Here is a 21043-nt window from a genome sequence, read left to right as displayed (position 1 = left end):
ATGACAGATTTTTTCTTTTTATTTCATTTTACTTTTAACCACTCAATTATCCTTTTTTTAGAAAAGAGGCAATTTAATTTGTATTAGAAATTGCTGTTTGTGTAACTTTTAACCTATAGCCTATCATTTTTGTTACCAATTGACAACACATGTACATCTAAGATACAATATAAGGCTCGTTAATAGATTATCCCACTTCTGAATTATTGATGGCATTATAATAACAAATGAAGACATCATAAGAATTTACAACGTATATTTTAGATTTACATTCGGAATTCAATTATTCCACTACTGAGATTTTTTTTTAAATTAACTTTAAATGCAAATGTGTAAAGTTTGCCAAACTACGTTTATGTAGCTCAGTTATATTTTCGCATGTTAGGTTAATTTCTCTCATGCCTATTTTCGATTATCAACAGTTTCCATATTTCACAAAAATATTGCTTCTAACAAGATGTCAAAATTCACAGTTGTCGCAAATGATCTGGATTGGATTTACATTCGAAATTCAATTATTCCACTACTGAGATTTATAAAAATCTTTTCCTATACAAAAGTTCACCGCAGATGACTTTTCCTATAGAAAAGTTCAAACTACGTTTTCGTAGCTTAGTTATATTTTCGCATGTTAGGTTAATTTTTCTCATGCCTATTTTCCTTATCCATATTTTTCATATTTCACAAAAAATACTTATTTTTACTTTTATTTAAACACTTATCCACTGTTTGCCGCAAATGATCTGCTCTCAATGATTGCTTGTAACAAGCTGTCAAAATTCACTGTTTGTCGCAAATGATCTGGATTGGATTTACATTCGAAATTTAATTATTCCACTACTGACATTTATAATTAAACTGAAAACACGCGCTAGTGATGTTGTTCGCTTTGTTGTTTATGAGAGGCTCTTAATGTTGTATTTCAAATCAACACGGATCAGCGATTCATCTTTTAAATATTTACGAGCATCATCCAACTCGTTACGCAGGCACTCAAATTCTTTCTTCAACTCGTTAAGGTCATCAACTGATTCTTCCTTTTCTGTAGTAGCAGCACTGTATTTGGCGCTAACGTCAGCGATCTGTGACTCATATATACGAGCCCTCTCTTCAGCAATTGAGCAAGGATTGGTTTCTTTATCCAAGCTGGCCTTCAACTGCTGACTTTTCTCAGTTTGTTAATATAACCTTCGAACTTTCGCGAAACATCAACGTGAACGTTTTCATTTCTCGTTTCCGTATTTTCGGAGCCTTCAACAATTTTCTTGCTAACAGAAAACTGTACATAAGTTTTGACTTCATTATGCTTATGAATAGTTCCACGATCAATTTTCCTACTTGACTTACTATGCTCTTGATTAATATATAATTTGGGAACCCATTTCTCATTTATTTCTTTATAATCTTTTACTTTTACCTTTAGGTGCTACTCTAGAAATAGTCCCACTTCAAACTATGCTGTAACATATCTGTAAAAATTTATAATTTTCTACTAGATAATCGTCTTTGGGAAATTCCCTCTAATATTCCATCAGTCTTGACGATGCAATATCTTATCTATCTTTGATATATTCTATATCTGGAAACTCAGTTCTGATCTCAGTCTCCAAATCATTCAACGAATACTCAAGGTTTCTTATTAACCCACCTTCTAATGTTTTTGAATGGCGCAGTATGTATCTTTTTTCATACTGTTCCAATGGACTTAAGCTGACCATCTCCGCTATATATTTAAACCTAAATGGAATTCGTGTCTCTAACGAATCCTTCTTTGATTCTTTTCCAAAATCTATTCTGATTTGACGATATAGCAAATCAAACTTTTTTATTGCATACCGCACACCTTAACCGTTAATTATAATTAACGGCATGCATGTATAATCAAATTCATATGTAACTATAATTAATAATCCATAATAATAGTTGGACATATAATTAGATTAGTACAGCAAAAAAAAACTTTGAGATGTATAATCAATTTCAATAATCTGGTTTGATGTATGCGGGCTTGATTATAATCGATTATTCCATTATAACCCAATTCACATACATAATTTTATAACCCAAAAGCAAAAACAACAATGCATATATAATCACAATTCACGATCCAGCAGTACAGCTTGCAATTTTAGGACGCCTTGATATGATCCATTCTTGAGGCAAATGGTCACAAATTTGGTTGTCCTTCAGGTCTCATACAGGTTTACTTACAGTACATAAGCTTCCAACAGATGTGGTTGTAGGTGGTATAATTTTGGTGGTGTACTGGTGATATGAAAATTATGACTGTTGAAGCAAGATGAATGTCTGGGCTATAGATGATTGATGTGCTATATGATTGGGGTGATCAAAAAGGTAATCCGGTCTATGATGATGAGTGATTAGGGATGGTGCTGTAAGATGTCTCCTTTAACAAAAAAAAAATCGGCTCAAAAATCTTCATTGAACATTTGAATCGGACTCAGGTGTCATATGCTACAAGATGGCGATGATATTGTTTTGTGGTTGAATTGCTGGTCAGCAAACAGATATGTTGTATTTGGGTTTCAAGATGTTGGGTTGGTGGCATGACACCCAAAAATCTTAACAGTCAGCAGAAGGAATCAACTTTGAATGCTTTTTTTTTTTCAAAAAAAATCACGAATTGGAATAAAATGCTGATGGTGTCTGCAAGGCACGGCCCGTTGAAAGGTTCTGTTTCAGTTGTAGATGGTAACTGTACCTGAAACTGCCGGGTAAAATTGATCCAATTCGATAGTAGGAATTTTCTTAAAAATGGCTGGAAAATGTTTGCTGGGTGGTACTTGCATAAATGCAGAAATTTTTCAACAAATAAAGTGGTGGTTTCTTGCGTTCCTGGTGACACGGGTTGTGGAATGTTTATGCTCAGCCTGATATTCCATAAGGTGGTCAAGTACTAAAGTACTGTTATACAACCGCGTGCTCCAGAACGTGGTGATGCGCCCGTACCGTTATTGTACCACGGTGGCGATTCTTTATTGTTACTGCACCACATGATATTCACAATTGTTTAAAAAGAATGAAAAAAAAACACATTTACTTTAATTTAAAGTGCATCCAATTGTATGTACTTCCTATTTCTTTAAACGTGTATACTAGTACTAACGCAGAACAATTTTGCCAGCCAAATTGTTTTGTTTTTTTCTTCCTCGATCCGATCGCTGCGACTGCTCCTTTTACAAATGACGGGAATGTCAAAAGAGACGATTAGGGATCGCCACTCCGAATTTTGTCTTCGTCCAATACGACGTCGACACGTCATCAAGCACAACAGCTGTTCAAGCATGGGTGATGCTTATAGTATGACGCATGGCAGAATGGGTGACATAACATGTTGTATTCCAAATCAACACGGATCAGCGATTCATCTTTTAAATACTTACGAGCATCATCCAACTCGTTACGTAGGCACTCAAATTCTTTCTTCAACTCGTTAAGGTCATCAACTGATTCTTCCTTTTCTGTAGTAGCAGCACTGTATTTGGCGCTAACGTCAGCGATCTGTGACTCATATATACGAGCCCTCTCTTCAGCAATTGAGCAAGGATTGGTTTCTTTATCCAAGCTGGCCTTCAACTGCTGACTTTTCTCAGTTTGTTAATATAACCTTCGAACTTTCGCGAAACATCAACGTGAACGTTTTCATTTCTCGTTTCCGTATTTTCGGAGCCTTCAACAATTTTCTTGCTAACAGAAAACTGTACATAAGTTTTGACTTCATTATGCTTATGAATAGTTCCACGATCAATTTTCCTACTTGACTTACTATGCTCTTGATTAATATATAATTTGGGAACCCATTTCTCATTTATTTCTTTATAATCTTTTACTTTTACCTTTAGGTGCTACTCTAGAAATAGTCCCACTTCAAACTATGCTGTAACATATCTGTAAAAATTTATAATTTTCTACTAGATAATCGTCTTTGGGAAATTCCCTCTAATATTCCATCAGTCTTGACGATGCAATATCTTATCTATCTTTGATATATTCTATATCTGGAAACTCAGTTCTGATCTCAGTCTCCAAATCATTCAACGAATACTCAAGGTTTCTTATTAACCCACCTTCTAATGTTTTTGAATGGCGCAGTATGTATCTTTTTTCATACTGTTCCAATGGACTTAAGCTGACCATCTCCGCTATATATTTAAACCTAAATGGAATTCGTGTCTCTAACGAATCCTTCTTTGATTCTTTTCCAAAATCTATTCTGATTTGACGATATAGCAAATCAAACTTTTTTATTGCATACCGCACACCTTAACCGTTAATTATAATTAACGGCATGCATGTATAATCAAATTCATATGTAACTATAATTAATAATCCATAATAATAGTTGGACATATAATTAGATTAGTACAGCAAAAAAAAACTTTGAGATGTATAATCAATTTCAATAATCTGGTTTGATGTATGCGGGCTTGATTATAATCGATTATTCCATTATAACCCAATTCACATACATAATTTTATAACCCAAAAGCAAAAACAACAATGCATATATAATCACAATTCACGATCCAGCAGTACAGCTTGCAATTTTAGGACGCCTTGATATGATCCATTCTTGAGGCAAATGGTCACAAATTTGGTTGTCCTTCAGGTCTCATACAGGTTTACTTACAGTACATAAGCTTCCAACAGATGTGGTTGTAGGTGGTATAATTTTGGTGGTGTACTGGTGATATGAAAATTATGACTGTTGAAGCAAGATGAATGTCTGGGCTATAGATGATTGATGTGCTATATGATTGGGGTGATCAAAAAGGTAATCCGGTCTATGATGATGAGTGATTAGGGATGGTGCTGTAAGATGTCTCCTTTAACAAAAAAAAAATCGGCTCAAAAATCTTCATTGAACATTTGAATCGGACTCAGGTGTCATATGCTACAAGATGGCGATGATATTGTTTTGTGGTTGCATTGCTGGTCAGCAAACAGATATGTTGTATTTGGGTTTCAAGATGTTGGGTTGGTGGCATGACACCCAAAAATCTTAACAGTCAGCAGAAGGAATCAACTTTGAATGCTTTTTTTTTTTTCAAAAAAAATCACGAATTGGAATAAAATGCTGATGGTGTCTGCAAGGCACGGCCCGTTGAAAGGTTCTGTTTCAGTTGTAGATGGTAACTGTACCTGAAACTGCCGGGTAAAATTGATCCAATTCGATAGTAGGAATTTTCTTAAAAATGGCTGGAAAATGTTTGCTGGGTGGTACTTGCATAAATGCAGAAATTTGTTCAACAAATAAAGTGGTGGTTTCTTGCGTTCCTGGTGACACGGGTTGTGGAATGTTTATGCTCAGCCTGATATTCCATAAGGTGGTCAAGTACTAAAGTACTGTTATACAACCGCGTGCTCCAGAACGTGGTGATGCGCCCGTACCGTTATTGTACCACGGTGGCGATTCTTTATTGTTACTGCACCACATGATATTCACAATTGTTTAAAAAGAATGAAAAAAAAAAACACATTTACTTTAATTTAAAGTGCATCCAATTGTATGTACTTCTTATTTCTTTAAACGTGTATACTAGTACTAACGCAGAACAATTTTGCCCGCCAAATTGTTTTGTTTTTTTCTTCCTCGATCCGATCGCTGCGACTGCTCCTTTTACAAATGACGGGAATGTCAAAAGAGACGATTAGGGATCGCCACTCCGAATTTTGTCTTCGTCCAATACGACGTCGACACGTCATCAAGCACAACAGCTGTTCAAGCATGGGTGATGCTTATAGTATGACGCATGGCAGAATGGGTGACATAACATGTTGTATTCCAAATCAACACGGATCAGCGATTCATCTTTTAAATACTTACGAGCATCATCCAACTCGTTACGTAGGCACTCAAATTCTTTCTTCAACTCGTTAAGGTCATCAACTGATTCTTCCTTTTCTGTAGTAGCAGCACTGTATTTGGCGCTAACGTCAGCGATCTGTGACTCATATATACGAGCCCTCTCTTCAGCAATTGAGCAAGGATTGGTTTCTTTATCCAAGCTGGCCTTCAACTGCTGACTTTTCTCAGTTTGTTGATATAACCTTCGAACTTTCGCGAAACATCAACGTGAACGTTTTCATTTCTCGTTTCCGTATTTTCGGAGCCTTCAACAATTTTCTTGCTAACAGAAAACTGTACATAAGTTTTGACTTCATTATGCTTATGAATAGTTCCACGATCAATTTTCCTACTTGACTTACTATGCTCTTGATTAATATATAATTTGGGAACCCATTTCTCATTTATTTCTTTATAATCTTTTACTTTTACCTTTAGGTGCTACTCTAGAAATAGTCCCACTTCAAACTATGCTGTAACATATCTGTAAAAATTTATAATTTTCTACTAGATAATCGTCTTTGGGAAATTCCCTCTAATATTCCATCAGTCTTGACGATGCAATATCTTATCTATCTTTGATATATTCTATATCTGGAAACTCAGTTCTGATCTCAGTCTCCAAATCATTCAACGAATACTCAAGGTTTCTTATTAACCGACCTTCTAATGTTTTTGAATGGCGCAGTATGTATATTTTTTCATACTGTTCCAATGGACTTAAGCTGACCATCTCCGCTATATATTTAAACCTAGATGGAATTCGTGTCTCTAACGAATCCTTCTTTGATTCTTTTCCAAAATCTATTCTGATTTGACGATATAGCAAATCAAACTTTTTTATTGCACACCGCACACCTGAGGCGAATATGCTATGCATTTCATATGGAAATTTTCCCATATCGCGGAGTTCCCTATCATTGTTTAAAAATCTCTTCTTACTTCCGTGAAGGAACTTACAATTTTAAACAACTTTTCCCTAGTTTCTTTGGCTACACTGTTTCGACCAATTTTACTCATTTCTAAGTATAGCGACACAATATACTCGGCCAACATCTTTTGATGTTCAATGAAATGAAACACCTACTTAGATGTTTGTTCGTCGACGTCTCTAAAAGAACTCTACTCTTTATTCGAGTATTCTATCTAAAACTAAATCTAAAATTGACACACATACAAATTCATTTACTAATGCACGCTGTACCTACATACATAAATGCATCCCACTCACACACTGCCTCCCTTTCTATCCTAACTCAAGTATTTTGTTTTTATTATTTAGGACCAGCTGTTATGTTTTAAAATAGATTCTTAGCACACATGCACTGAAATAAATCTACCTGTCTGTATTTACACAGAAAAATAGTTTTGTACAAAACTTAACAAATGCAAATATGTTTAACATTTATTTCACTGTTTGCCGCAAATGATCTGGATTGGACTTACATTGAAAATTCAATTATTTCACTACTGAGATTTATTTTTAAATTAACTTTAAATGCAAATATGTCAAGGTTGCCAAACTACGTTTACGTAGCTTAGTTACATTTTCGCATGTTAGGTTAATTTCTCTCATTCCTATTTTTCCTCACCCATATTTTTCATATTTTATAAAATAAATATCTTCGCTTTTATTTAAACACTTATACACTGTTTGCGCGTTTGATCTGCCCTCAAATATTGTTTTTAACAAGCTGTCAAAATGCACATTTTGTCGCAAATGATCTGGATTGGATTTACATTATAAATTCAATTATTCCACTACTGAGATTTATAATTAAATTAACTTTAAATGCAAATTTGTCAAGGTTGCCAAACTACGTTTACGTAGCTTAGTTACATTTTCGCATGTTAGGTTAATTTCTCTCATGCCTATTTTTCCTCATCCATATTTTTCATATTTTACAAAATATCTATCTTCACTTTTATTTAAACATTTACACGGTTTGCGCTTTTGATCTGCCCTCAAAGATTGCTTTTAACAAGCTGTCAAAATTCACTGTTTGTCGCAAATGATCCGGATTGGACTTGCATTGAAAATTCAATTATTCCACTACTGAGATTTATTTTTAAATTAACTTTAAATGCAAATGTGTGAAGGTTGCCCAACTACGTTTCATAATTTAGTTATATTTTCGCATGTTAGGTTAATTTCTCTCATGCATATTTTTCCTCATCCATAATTTTCATATTCTACAAAAATATTTTTACTTTTATTTAAACACTTATCCACTGTTTGCCGCAAATGATCTGCTCTTAAAGATTGCTTCTAACAATATGTCAAAATTTACTGTTTGTCGCAAATGGTCTGGATTGGATTTACATTCGAAATTCAATTATTCCACTACTGAGATTTATAATTAAATTAACTTTAAATGCAAATTTATCAAGGTTGCCAAACTACGTTTTCGTAGCTTAGTTACATTTTCGCATGTTAGGTTAATTTCTCTCATGCCTATTTTTCCTCATCCATATTTTTCATATTTTACAAAATATCTATCTTCACTTTTATTTAAACACTTATACACTGTTTGCGCGTTTGATCTGCCCTCAAAGATTGTTTTTAACAAGCTGTCAAAATTCACTGTTTGTCGCAAATGATCTGGATTATATTTATATTCCAAATTCTATTATTCCACTACTGAGATTTATAATTAAATTAACTTTAAATGCAAATATGTCAAGGTTGCCAAACTACGTTTTCGTAGCTTAGTTATATTTTCGCATGTTAGGTTAATTTCTCTCATGCCCTCATGATTGCTTCTAACAAGATGTCAAAATGCACAGTTTGTCGCAAATGATCTGAATTGGATTTACATTACGCATAGTTGGTGTATTGCCATACGTCTTATTTGAGCGAAAAATTCCTCAATAGTAGGGTGGGTACTTAAATGAAACAGGTCAAAATTGTCATGCGACTGCACCAGCTGTTCCCATGCACTCACCGTTCCAGAAAAAAGGACTTTGTTTGTATAGGTTAAAATGTCTAAAATGTTCTTAAATTCACGCAAAACGGTTAGTTTATGCTGACTATCTCCTCCAAGAGTTAGTAATTGGAGGAATTGTGTCGTTAAGGACATAAACTTAAACGTATTTTTAAGTCCTCGTTTGGTGAATTCCGGGCAGACATTCTCTCAAGGTCTGCTACAACATCATTGTTGAAAACATCTTAATAATATTCCATTCTAAAATCCTCATAGAAGTATAACCCCTCTTAAAGTATCTCTTATGTCGATTGTCGATGGCCACATAAGTACTCAAAAGCTTTGAACGTTCGTATATTATTTCATTAATTACAAAAATTATGAACTAGTGATACAAATAAATGGATGACGTCGAAAAGCCAAATGTTCCCACGATAGCGATAATTCTTTTCACTGTATCCTGGTACCAAAGATTGATGCATGGTATCTGCATCACAGACACTGGCTACTATTTCTACACCAATCCTTTTTGCTTCAAGCCAAACAACCGATATCATTTCAGAAATTACGCCTCCGTCATAATGTTGGTGAGCTTCCGTGCCAATAAATATCGTCCAATTCGCATGTAAACCTCTTAGTAAGAATCCAACTACGTTTACGTAGCTTAGTTACATTTTCGCATGTTAGGTTAATTTCTCTCATGCCTATTTTACCTTATCCATATTTTACAGGAAATATTTAGTTTCACTTTTATTTGATGGCTTATTCACTGTTTGCCAAAAATTATCTGCTCTCAATGTTTACTTCTAACAAACTTTCAAATTTACTGTTTGTCGTAAATGATCTGGATTATACTTTCGAAATTCAATTATTCCACTACTGTTATTAATTTTTAAATTAACTTTAAATGCAAATATGTCAAGGTTGCCAAACTACGTTTACGTAACTTAGTTATATTTTCGCATGTTAGGTTAATTTCTCTCATGCCTATTTTTCCTCATCCATATTCTTCATATTTTGCAAAAATATTTATTTTTACTTTTATTTAAACATTTATCCACTGTTTGCCGCAAATGATCTGCCCTCAATGATTGCTTCTAAGAAGGTGTCAAAATTCAATGTTTGTCGCAAATGACCTAGATTGAATTTACATTCGAAATTCAATTATTCCACTACTGAGATTTATTTTTAAATTAACTTTAAATGCAAATGTGTGAAGTTTGCCAAACTACGTTTTCGTAGCTTAGTTATATTTTCGCATGTTAGATTGATGCATGGTACCTACATCACAGACACTGACTACTATTTCTACACCAATCCTTTTTGCTTCAAGCCAAACAACCGATATCATTTCAGAAATTACGCCTCCGTCATAATGTTGGTGAGCTTCCGTGCCAATAAATATCGTCCAATTCGCATGTAAACCTCTTAGTAAGAATCCAACTACGTTTACGTAGCTTAGTTACATTTTCGCATGTTAGGTTAATTTCTCTCATGCCTATTTTACCTTATCCGTATTTTACAGGAAATATTTAGTTCTGGATTGAACTTACATTGAAAATTCAATTATTCCACTACTAAGATTTATTTTTAAATTAACTTTAAACTTAACTTTATCTGCATCACAGGCACTGGCTACTATTTCTACACCAATCCTTTTTGCTTCAAGCCAAACAACCGATATCATTTCAGAAATTACGCCTCCGTCATAATGTTGGTGAGCTTCCGTGCCAATAAATATCGTCCAATTCGCATGTAAACCTCTTAGTAAGAATCCAACTACGTTTACGTAGCTTAGTTACATTTTCGCATGTTAGGTTAATTTCTCTCATGCCTATTTTACCTTATCCATATTTTACAGGAAATATTTAGTTTCACTTTTATTTAATGGCTTATTCACTGTTTGCCGATAATTATCTGCTCTCAATGTTTACTTCTAACAAACTCTCAAATTTACTGTTTGTCGTAAATGATCTGGATTATACTTTCGAAATTCAATTATTCCACTACTGTTATTAATTTTTAAATTAACTTTAAATGCAAATATGTCAAGGTTGCCAAACTACGTTTACGTAACTTAGTTATATTTTCGCATGTTAGGTTAATTTCTCTCATGCCTATTTTTCCTCATCCATATTCATATTTTGCAAAAATATTTATTTTTACTTTTATTTAAACATTTATCCACTGTTTGCCGCAAATGATCTGCACTCAATGATTGCTTCTAACAAGGTGTCAAAATTCAATGTTTGTCGCAAATGACCTGGAGTGAATTTACATTCGAAATTCAATTATTCCACTACTGCGATTTATTTTTAAATTAACTTTAAATGCAAATGTGTGAAGTTTGCCAAACTACGCTTTCGTTGCTTAGTTATATTTTCGCACGTTAGGTTAATTTCTCTCATGCCTATTTTTCCTCATCCATATTTTTCATATTTTACAAAAATATTTATTTTTACTTTTATTTAAATACTTCACTGTTTGCCCCAAACGATCTGCTCTCAGATTGCTTTTAACAAGCTGTCAAAATTCACTGTTTGTCGCAAATGAGCTGGATTATATTTATATTCCAAATTCAATTATTCCACTACTGAGATTTATATATAATTAAATTAACTTTAAATGCAAATATGTCAAGGTTGCCAAACTACGTTTTCGTAGCTTAGTTATATTTTCACATGATAGGTTAATTTCTCTCACGCATATTTTTCCTTATCCATATTTTTCATATTTCAAAAAAAAACTTATTTTTACTTTTATTTAAATACTTCACTGTTTGCCGCAAACGATCTGCCCTCAATGATTGCTTCTAACAAGATGTCAAAATTCACTGTTTGTCGCAAATGATCTGGATTGGACTTAGATTCGAAATTCAATTATTCCACTACTAAGATTTATTTTTAAATTAACTTTAAATGCAAATGTGTAAAGTTTGCCAAACTACGTTTCATAATTTAGTTATATTTTCGCATGTTAGGTTAATTTCTCTCATGCATATTTTTCCTCATCCATATTTTTTATATTTTACAAAAATATTTATTTTTACTTTTATTTAAATACTTATTCACTGTTTGCCGCAAATGATCTGCCCTCAATGATTGCTTGTAACAAGGTGTCAAAATTCAATGTTTGTCGCAAATGACCTGGGGCCTAATTACGTGATTCGATATCGAGTTGTTTCGACCCGAGTACTCAAAGTTGGGATGACAACATTCGTTATCGAGTAAAATTATCGAGAAATTGAGCATACATTTGCGAGTAATTTCTCGTAGCCAAATGGCCTATCGTAAACAAACGAAATGAAAGATTTCTTATTGTATTTTTGTTTAAAATGTAAAAAATTTTGTTTATTGGCGGTTTATAGAGGAAAAATGATATTAGTAAATAATTGTGAGCATTCTTTACACAAAAAAACAAGAGAAATTGGGAAAAGTCCTTTTCAGTCGTTTTGAGAAATTGTGATAAAATTAGAATTGAAATAAATACATATGCATGCTATCATTAACCAAAAATTAGTTGGTCTGTTCCAGAACTGGAAGAATCTACTAATTTTTACTATTTTTTCCGATAACATAAAGGAAAAAATGTTATCGTAGTAAAAAATAGTAGCTTCTTGCAGGTTCTGGAACAGAGCAAGTGTTTGCAGTCGTTAAAATACAAGTTGAAAAAATATGAATTTCTGCAAAACAAAAAATTATTTAATATTAATAGCCTTCACTTTATAAGTGAACAACTTTTAATAAAGTGCATTTTAAACAGTTCATCCCCAGTTGTTTACCAAAGGAAATACTCTCTCAGAGAGGCTAAGTCAAAACACCCACCAAATTCTCTCATTTATTTTGAGAGAGAATTATTAAGGTAGATGTATTAGCAAACTGTAACAAGAATGTCAAAACAATTTTGCAAACATTACTAATTTTCATATTTTCTTAGCACAACTTCATTCCGAAATTATTATTCAATGTATTGTTCAAAAAATTCCACAAATATTTACATTTTTCATCCATAATTTTGTTTTTTAGTTTTTGCTTTGAAATAAACACATTTTTTTGACATCTACCTTCATAACATTCCCTGAAGAACACATAGTTCGATTACCGGTTACTCTCGAAACATTCGATCAACGATTTCGATCGAGTCTTATCATGCCGTTTTTTTCTCGTGTCGAAAACTTATTCACGAGTAAATTCACGATCGAATCGACTCACATAATTAGGCCCCTGGAGTGAATTTACATTCGAAATTCAATTATTCCACTACTGCGATTTATTTTTAAATTAAGTTTGCCAAACTACGTTTTCGTAGCTTAGTTATATTTTCGCATGTTAGGTTAATTTCTCTCATGCATATTTTTCCTCATCCATATTTTTCATATTTTACAAAAATATTTATTTTTACTTTTATTTAAATACTTATTCACTGTTTGCCGCAAACGATCTGCTCTCAAAGATTGTTTTTAACTAACTGTCAAAATTCACTGTTTGTCGCAAATGAGCTGGATTATATTTATATTCCAACTTCAATTATTCCACTACTGAGATTTATAATTACATTAACTTTAAATGCAAATATGTCAAGGTAGCCAAACTACGTTTTCGTAGCTTAGTTATATTTTCACATGATAGGTTAATTTCTCTCATCCATATTTTTCATATTTCACAAAAAATACTTATTTTTACTTATATTTAAATACTTCGCTGTTTGCCGCAAACGATCTGCCCTCAATGATTGCTTCTAACAAGATGTCAAAATTCTCAGTTTGTCGCAAATGATCTGGATTGAACTTACATTGAAAATTCAATTATTCCACTACTAATATTTATTTTTAAATTAACTTTAAATGCAAATAGCTTAGTTATATTTTCGCATGTTAGGTTAATTTCTCTCATGCATATTTTTCCTTATCCATATTTTTTATATTTTACAAAAATATGAATTTTTACTTTTATTTAAACACTTATCCACTGTTTGCCGGAAATGATTTCAAAATTCACTGTTTGTCACAAATGATCTGGATTGGATTTACATTGGAAATTCAATTATTTCACTACTGAGATTTATAATTAAATTAACTTTAAATGCAAATATGTCAAGTTTGCCAAACTATTATAATATTATAAATTGTTATGTAACTACGTCGGAGTGTAAAGGGGAATGAGGCATACCAAGATGTCGCTGGTATACACTTGCCATTGAAGAAATTCGGTCTAGCTCAGTGGCCACTCCTGACTAGCCATAAACAAAATTGATTCATTATTAATTCACAATCACAAACAGGATGCTTTATTTCAAAAAAATGATATGATGTTGCTGTTGTTGATATGGGTACCCAAGGTGTTTGTTGGGATACCATGCCCTCCCAATGGATTTTCTACAAAATCCCCAATGAGTCTCATCGATGATGAGGACTCCCAAAATCTGTACCTTGGCTGGATAACCTCTACATTACCTTATGTTAACAAATTAGAACCTCATAATGTTAAATTTCAAAGCTTCAATTCATATTTATTTTATAACATTAGGTTATAACAGATATCAATAACGCTTAGGAATAATTATTATATTCGTTGTTTATTATCTAAAGGATAATATATTACCAAATTCATTAACGAGATTTAATTTTACTTCACTTAATGATACATACAAAATTCAAATTTAATTCTGTATGTCATTCCCATTTGTGCCACTGTGCACAAAAGAAAAAAAAAACATTTAGGGCCATTATTATATGTGTTCTTTTACTATCTGATGAATTTGAAAACGCAAAATAAACCAATTTGGAGGCATTAAAAATATAATTATTACATTGATAGTTAATGCCAAGAAGCTCCTCCTTGAAATTCAATCATCACTTTTAACTTTAAGTTAACCGGAACGCTATAAATCTGTTCGGTAAATCCAAACTATAACAAAAGAAGACTTGTAATAATGGGGGTTAATTTAACTTAACCCTCTACCTTTTTACCTAATGAGCTCAATGGTTAAAAACGAAGACGGTAAAATATCCAATAAGGATAGTTGTACGGAGATCAAGAAAATGGGATTGACATAATAAAATTTATATGCAAAATTATTAGTTGAAATATATGCATATATATACTATATACATATACGTACCTTAGATCGGAGGTGTTCTCCTAAAAGACTATAATCTAGTATTACGATTGACCACGAGTCAGGTCAACGCCAAGAAAAAAATTTAAAACTGGGTATATAGGTCTATATATATGCATATATAAACAAATGTGGATTTGAGGGATGATAGTAATTTACAAATATAATCTTTTAGCGAACATAGTTCCATATAAACAATGAATAAATTTATAGAATATATAATAGTTAACATTTTTCGACCAGTAACGCAGTCTCAAAGTACACCAGAATTTTCCACAAAATGTCATTGCTCAATGAAGCCGAAGTTTAAAATACGGTATTTTCTTTTTCTCTTTTTTTAGTTATAAATGAAAATCTTATTAGAAGTTTCCTTTCGAAAATTTCCGCTCTGAATTATTGGACAAAAAAAAAAAAACAATGTCGTAGAAGGTATTATCACCGATGATATTTTAATATATAGCAAAAAAAAACTGATCAGAAAAAAAAACTATTGTGGAGGAAAGAAACCGTCGTTAAGAAATTCAACACGAGAGTTGGTTAACAAAATTCGAATGAAAAGTGTATTAAACCCAAGTACCATATTCTCAGGGACCTAGATCTTAAGACTGAACTACACTGGGTAGTCACGATTTATTTCCCTACAACAGATAAATGAAAACCAATTAGTCGGCATACTCCGACATGCACATAAATATTTGGAAAATAATTTCGAGCAGAAAACAAAACTGAATTTGGAAAAAATCAAAATGAAAAAAAGAATATGAAACCACAATATTTCTTATTTTGGCCGAAAGTAAATGTTTAAAAATTAATAAGAGAGGCAACAAAATCTCTTCGTCTCGTCAAAATAAAATTGGATTTACCGTTGCCAAAACGAAAAAGAGAAAAAGAAAACGAAAACTAATTGTTGTTGTAATTTACTGGATTTGTACCAATAAAAAGAAAAAAAACTACAACGTTTATCACCACGTTTCTACAAGTACCGTTATCGCAAAGCCGGTCTACTCATCTTCATCTTCAGTACGTTAAGACGAACCGTTACAAATACAACAACAAATTAGAATTTAGTGATGGTATACATACATACAAAGCTACGGCTATGTATATGTGTATACAATGTGCAATGCCAGTTGAAATAATAACAAGTAAGAAAAGCGTTAAGTTCGGCCGGGCCGAACTTTTTATACCCTCCACCACAAATTTCAGCCATTTCGGTGGATTAATGTGGCCACTACCTACAAAATACCGAAATTCGGAAGGTACCGTTCTATGGGGGCTATATGATGGCGTGGACATATACCTACAAATTTCTGGAGGAAAGTTTTATACGCCTAAAGAAGACTAAATACCAAATTTCAGCCATCTCGGTGTGATAATGAGGCTAAAACGTTCAAAATATCGAAAATCGGGAGATATTGTATTATGGGGGCTATATCAACACGTGGACCTATATAAACATTTTATGGTAGAAATGTTTCTTAGCCTCTGGAAACACAAAATACAAAGTTACAACCGATTCTTTGGTCAAATGGGTCTAATACATTCAAAATATATTAAAATGACGCGTACTTTATAAGGGGCCTTATGTGGGGGCTATACCAAAAACGTGGACCTATATAACCCAACTTTGGTAGGAATGTTTTCTAGCCTCTGAAGACACAAAATACAAAATTACAACCAATTCTGTGGTCAAATGGGTCTAATACATTCAAAATATATTAAAATGACGCGTACTTTATATGGGGCCTTATATGGGGGCTATACCAAAACGTGGACCTATATAACCCAACTTTGGTAGGAATATTTTTTGGCCTTTGGAGACACAAAGTACCAAATTACAACCAATTCGGTGGTAAAATGGGCCAAATATCTTAAAAATTCCTTAAAACGGCGACGCGTCACGCGTCATTTTGTATGGGGGCTATACGAAAGCGTGGACCTACATAGCCCGCTTTCAATACCAAAAGTCCTACGTAAATAAAACATATTTTCCCAAAATTTCATCAACCTACGTCAATCCGTTCGGACGCTAGAGTGATTTCCACAGACGGACAGACGGACGGACATGGCTATATCGATGTAGAATTGCACGCTGATCAAGAATATATATACTTTGTGGGGTCTACAATGATTATTTCGAGTAGTTACAAACGTAGTGACAAACTTAATATACCCCCATCCTATGGTGGAGGGTATAAAAATAATAAACTACTCGGCTGACCGTCGAGGGCTGGATGTAAAAATGGGTTCCAAAACTTCCCAGCCTGTGACCGGTAGGTGATGGAGACCCAAGACACTGTCTGCTTTCAAAAAGTTGTTAAGGGTTTTGGCCGGTTATGGACGAATGATGATATTCTGCGACAAAAGTATTCAGCTATCACTACACTGCTTAGCGTACTTACGGTTCGGGATGCTTTCGCATAAATATTGTTGTTGTTGGCATGAAATTACTGTACCCCTTACTCGTAAGTTGTTGCTTCCATCGTAGTACCAGGATGATTTGCAAAAAGGTTCCCCAGGAAGGTGGTGGTTCTGGGATTGATGAAAAATATTTTATGCTTCACAGGTGGCTACGGCTTCCATAAATTTCAATTTCTTCTTCTGAGGGTGGTGGTGGAGATAGTGGTGACCAAAAGAAAGGCAATGGTACACGGACTATGATTCTGCCTCAGGGCACGACCGACTGCTTGGGTACCAAAAGTGGCTGGAGCACAGGGGCAACCATTAAACATTCACAAAATCACAATTTAAGTTAGCTGCCGTTGACATAATAGCGGGGAATATGTTTTTCTATATAAAGGCGGCTTTTGCTCTTGCTAGTAATGATGTATGTATCGGCAGGTGTTTGTTGTTTTGGTTTTCACGACAAAAGTCTGGTGAGGCTCTTTAATTTCAGCTTGCCCTTTTGGTTATTTGTTGTATTGTGCCCTGGTGGTTACGCCGTTGGTACCGCAAGCCTGTACAGTCGTTCTATCCTCACACAAAAATGCCTAAAAATTGCATTTCGGTTTAGTTTCTTGCAATATGATGCACAACATCATATTAACTCACCTTCTCGAAATGATTCGAGTTAAGAAACACTCAAAATGTAAATTCCAATTGGAATAATGTTCCAATTTGTATCAGCGAACACAGAAAATTGATTTTTATAAAATTCTCTTTAACACAAATTCTTTTGTGGTTTAGAGATGTTGCCGCTACCACTTTTTGTTTGAAATGAGGCCATGATATCGGCCATTCGGTGCAGAGACGAAAAATTTGCAAATGAAATGGAAGAAAAATGCCGCCATTTGCATGCCGGGTTGCCACCCTTCCAAAATTCTGACTGTCAAAAGTTTGGTTGTCCAATTTGTATTAAATGGCGTTCCTTACGCCGTCGCCAATTAGCGTCCGTTTACATTTACGAAATTCACTCGGTTTCGATGTAAACGGTTAACATAACAATGTGTGAAGGTTGCCCCAACTACGTTTCATAATTTAGTTATATTTTCGCATGTTAGGTTAATTTCTCTCATGCATATTTTTCCTCCGTCATAATGTTGGTGAGCTTCCGTGCCAATTGTTATGTAACTAGTTTGGAGTGTTAAGGGGAATGAGGCATACCAAGATGTCGCTGGTATACACTTGCCATTGAAGAAATTCGGTCTAGCTCAGTGGCCACTCCTGACTAGCCATAAACAAAATTGATTCATTATTAATTCACAATCACAAACAGGATGCTTTATTTCGAAAAATGATACGATGTTGTTGTTGTTGTTGATATGGGTACCCAAGGTGTTTGTTGGGATACCATGCCCTCCCAATGGATTTTCTACAAAATCCCCAACGAGTCTCACCGATGATGATGACTCCCAAAAATTTGGCTTGGCTGACCCTTACCTTTACCTTACCTTATATTGTTCAATTAGAACCTCATGATGATTAATTTCAGAATTCAAAACATGTTTATTTATAACTATTCGTTATAATAAGAACAATCAATAAATGCTTAGAGGTAATTTTATAATTAATCACTATTTGATTATTATCTAACTGATATTAAGTTCCCAAAATCAGTAAAAAAAAAACAATTCAATTTATATTCAGTTCAGAAATGTATACAAAATTCAAATTTGTTTTTGCATGTCATTCCCATTCGTGCCACTGTGCACCAAAATATTTAATACTACCCTCAATTTTTCTACCAAATGAGCTCACTGGATAAAATGCTGAAGGTGAATATCCAATAAGGATAGATGGACGGAGATCATAAATAATGGGATTGACATTATATAATTATCAGGTAAAATTATCAATTAGAACATATGCATATATATACCATATGCAGTACAAAACAAAAAAAATCGGAAATGTCCGCATCAACAAAAAAAAAGTATCATTTACTGTTTCGGTTGACCACAAGTCAATTTAACGTCGAAAAGATTCTTAAAATTGTGTGTATTTATATGTCTATATATGCATATATTTTAACCGAGGTATGCGACTGACATGATTTATAAATAAAGATGGTGTTTATGGATCGTAAACATAATTTTTTTTTTCAAAGATCGAAATTCAATAAAAACATCCAATAAATTTGTACGGTATACGATAATCACAATCTGTCGACCTGCAACGTAGTCTCGACGTATAAAAATTTCTTAAATGCTTTTTATCAGAAGGCGCGGAGTTTTAAACGAAGTTTCCAAAGATAGGAGAAATCTGTTGTAGGTTCTTTTGTTTGCTTAGGAAAAGTCGCACTCGAAATTATTTAACCAAATAACAGAAAAAAACTTCGAAATATCCATCCACAAGAATCACTATTGTAGGAAATAACCGTCAGTAAAATATCGAATACTAGATTTGTTCAACAAAATTCGGATGAAAATTGCACTATATCAAGTATCATGTTCTCAGGGACCTAAATTTTCTGACCGGACTACACTGGGTAATCACGGGTTATTTTCCTACAATAAGCAATGGACAACAAGTGAACAGGCATACGCCGAATATACCCATAAATTTGGAAAAAAGAAACAATCTCGAGCGCAGAACAAAATGAAGATGAAATTTGAAAAGCACGAGAAATGCTAATAGAAAGAAACTACAACAGTTGTTGGTTTAGCCGACTATTTCTCTTTCCCAAAAAAAAAGAGATAAAAAAATCATCAAAGAGAGCAAGAATTTGTTTTCTCTCACTAAAGTGAGTTGGATTTATCGTTGATAGAAAGAAACAGAAAGATGTTGTTGTTGTAAATTTCTTATTCGAAAATGGAAATGAGAACAATACAACAACAACGTACACTAAAACGTTTCTGTTAAACCGTTATTGCAAAGCTTTCATGATTATCTTCATCTTCTTTTTGCACGCGGAGACGAACCGTTACAGGTCCAACAACAACATTAATTTCTTATACACATACATACAGGGCTATGGCTATGTATGCGTGCATACAAAGTGCAATGCCAAGAAAATACTTAAAAAAAGAAAGAAATAAATAATTTGCTCTGCTGACGTCGAGGGCTGGATGTAGGAACTGGTTTCCAAAATATAAAGATGACTACTCGGCTTCACCGTCGAGGAAAACAGCAAAAAAAAGACTGGTCCCACACCTCCCGGTCTGTAACTGGTTGGTATGGGTTACCAGGAAGGAGCAGGATGGTTGCACCGACTATATCTGTGTGTTATATTGCGTACTTACAGTTGGAGGGTAGGCATTACCCTTAATTTGGATTAACATCTCCTCTCTAATGCAGATTGAAATTGTGTATAAAATGGCGGCAATCACAATGTTGTTAATGAATGCTTTTGTGTGAAGGTGGTTCTGTGAGTTGTGGCTTCCTTCTATTGTGTCGCAAACGGGAATGCTGGCAAAAAGTTCCAGAAAGTTCTATTTTTCGAGGTGGTTGTGGTGGCTTAATGTAACGTTAGTTACACAACGTGGATAATGGCCGACAAAAAAATTCTAGGCTGTGGTGGCGGATTTAATTTTCCTTTTTATTGCAAATTGTTTAATTGTTCCATAAAGCGGGCTAAAACGATGGTTGGTTTTCCTCAACTAATTTGTTCGCCGTTGCACTAATTAAGCGAGGTTATCTGCCGGTGGTTGTAGTGCACGAATGCGGCAACACGTGTAATTATGAATTTCACAAC

At 33.8% G+C, this 21043-nt stretch overlaps 1 protein-coding gene and 2 long non-coding RNA genes across 5 annotated transcripts in view; 1 reads left to right on the top strand and 2 right to left on the bottom strand.

The window, feature by feature from the left end:
* LOC141399397 (uncharacterized) overlaps window positions 1-21043 on the top strand; it is a 67078-nt gene that overhangs the window by 31425 nt on the left and 14610 nt on the right. The gene's annotated exons all lie outside the window — the stretch shown is intronic.
* The window catches only part of LOC141399399 (uncharacterized), a 62983-nt gene that overhangs the window by 28510 nt on the left and 13430 nt on the right, over window positions 1-21043 (bottom strand). The window contains exon 2 of the long non-coding RNA XR_012411839.1: window positions 11940-21042. This is a non-coding gene — a long non-coding RNA (uncharacterized lncRNA). The remainder of the gene's footprint in view (window positions 1-11939; window position 21043) is intronic.
* LOC141399398 (uncharacterized) lies at window positions 9-11533 on the bottom strand. 2 transcript variants are annotated; one of them, XR_012411838.1, is made up of 3 exons: window positions 5572-11533; window positions 5164-5447; window positions 9-5056 (listed from the first exon to the last, which is right to left on the bottom strand). It is a non-coding gene; the product is annotated as an uncharacterized lncRNA (long non-coding RNA). The 2 variants fall into 2 exon arrangements; XR_012411837.1 differs by having other exon boundaries at window positions 5164-11533.

Source organism: Musca autumnalis, unplaced genomic scaffold, assembly GCF_047663935.1.
Source record: "Musca autumnalis isolate F117 unplaced genomic scaffold, ASM4766393v1 scaffold_3, whole genome shotgun sequence".
In the NCBI taxonomy this organism is placed as follows: domain Eukaryota; kingdom Metazoa; phylum Arthropoda; class Insecta; order Diptera; family Muscidae; genus Musca; species Musca autumnalis.
Note: the sequence above shows the minus strand (reverse complement) of the source record. Positions and strands in the feature narration are given on the sequence as shown.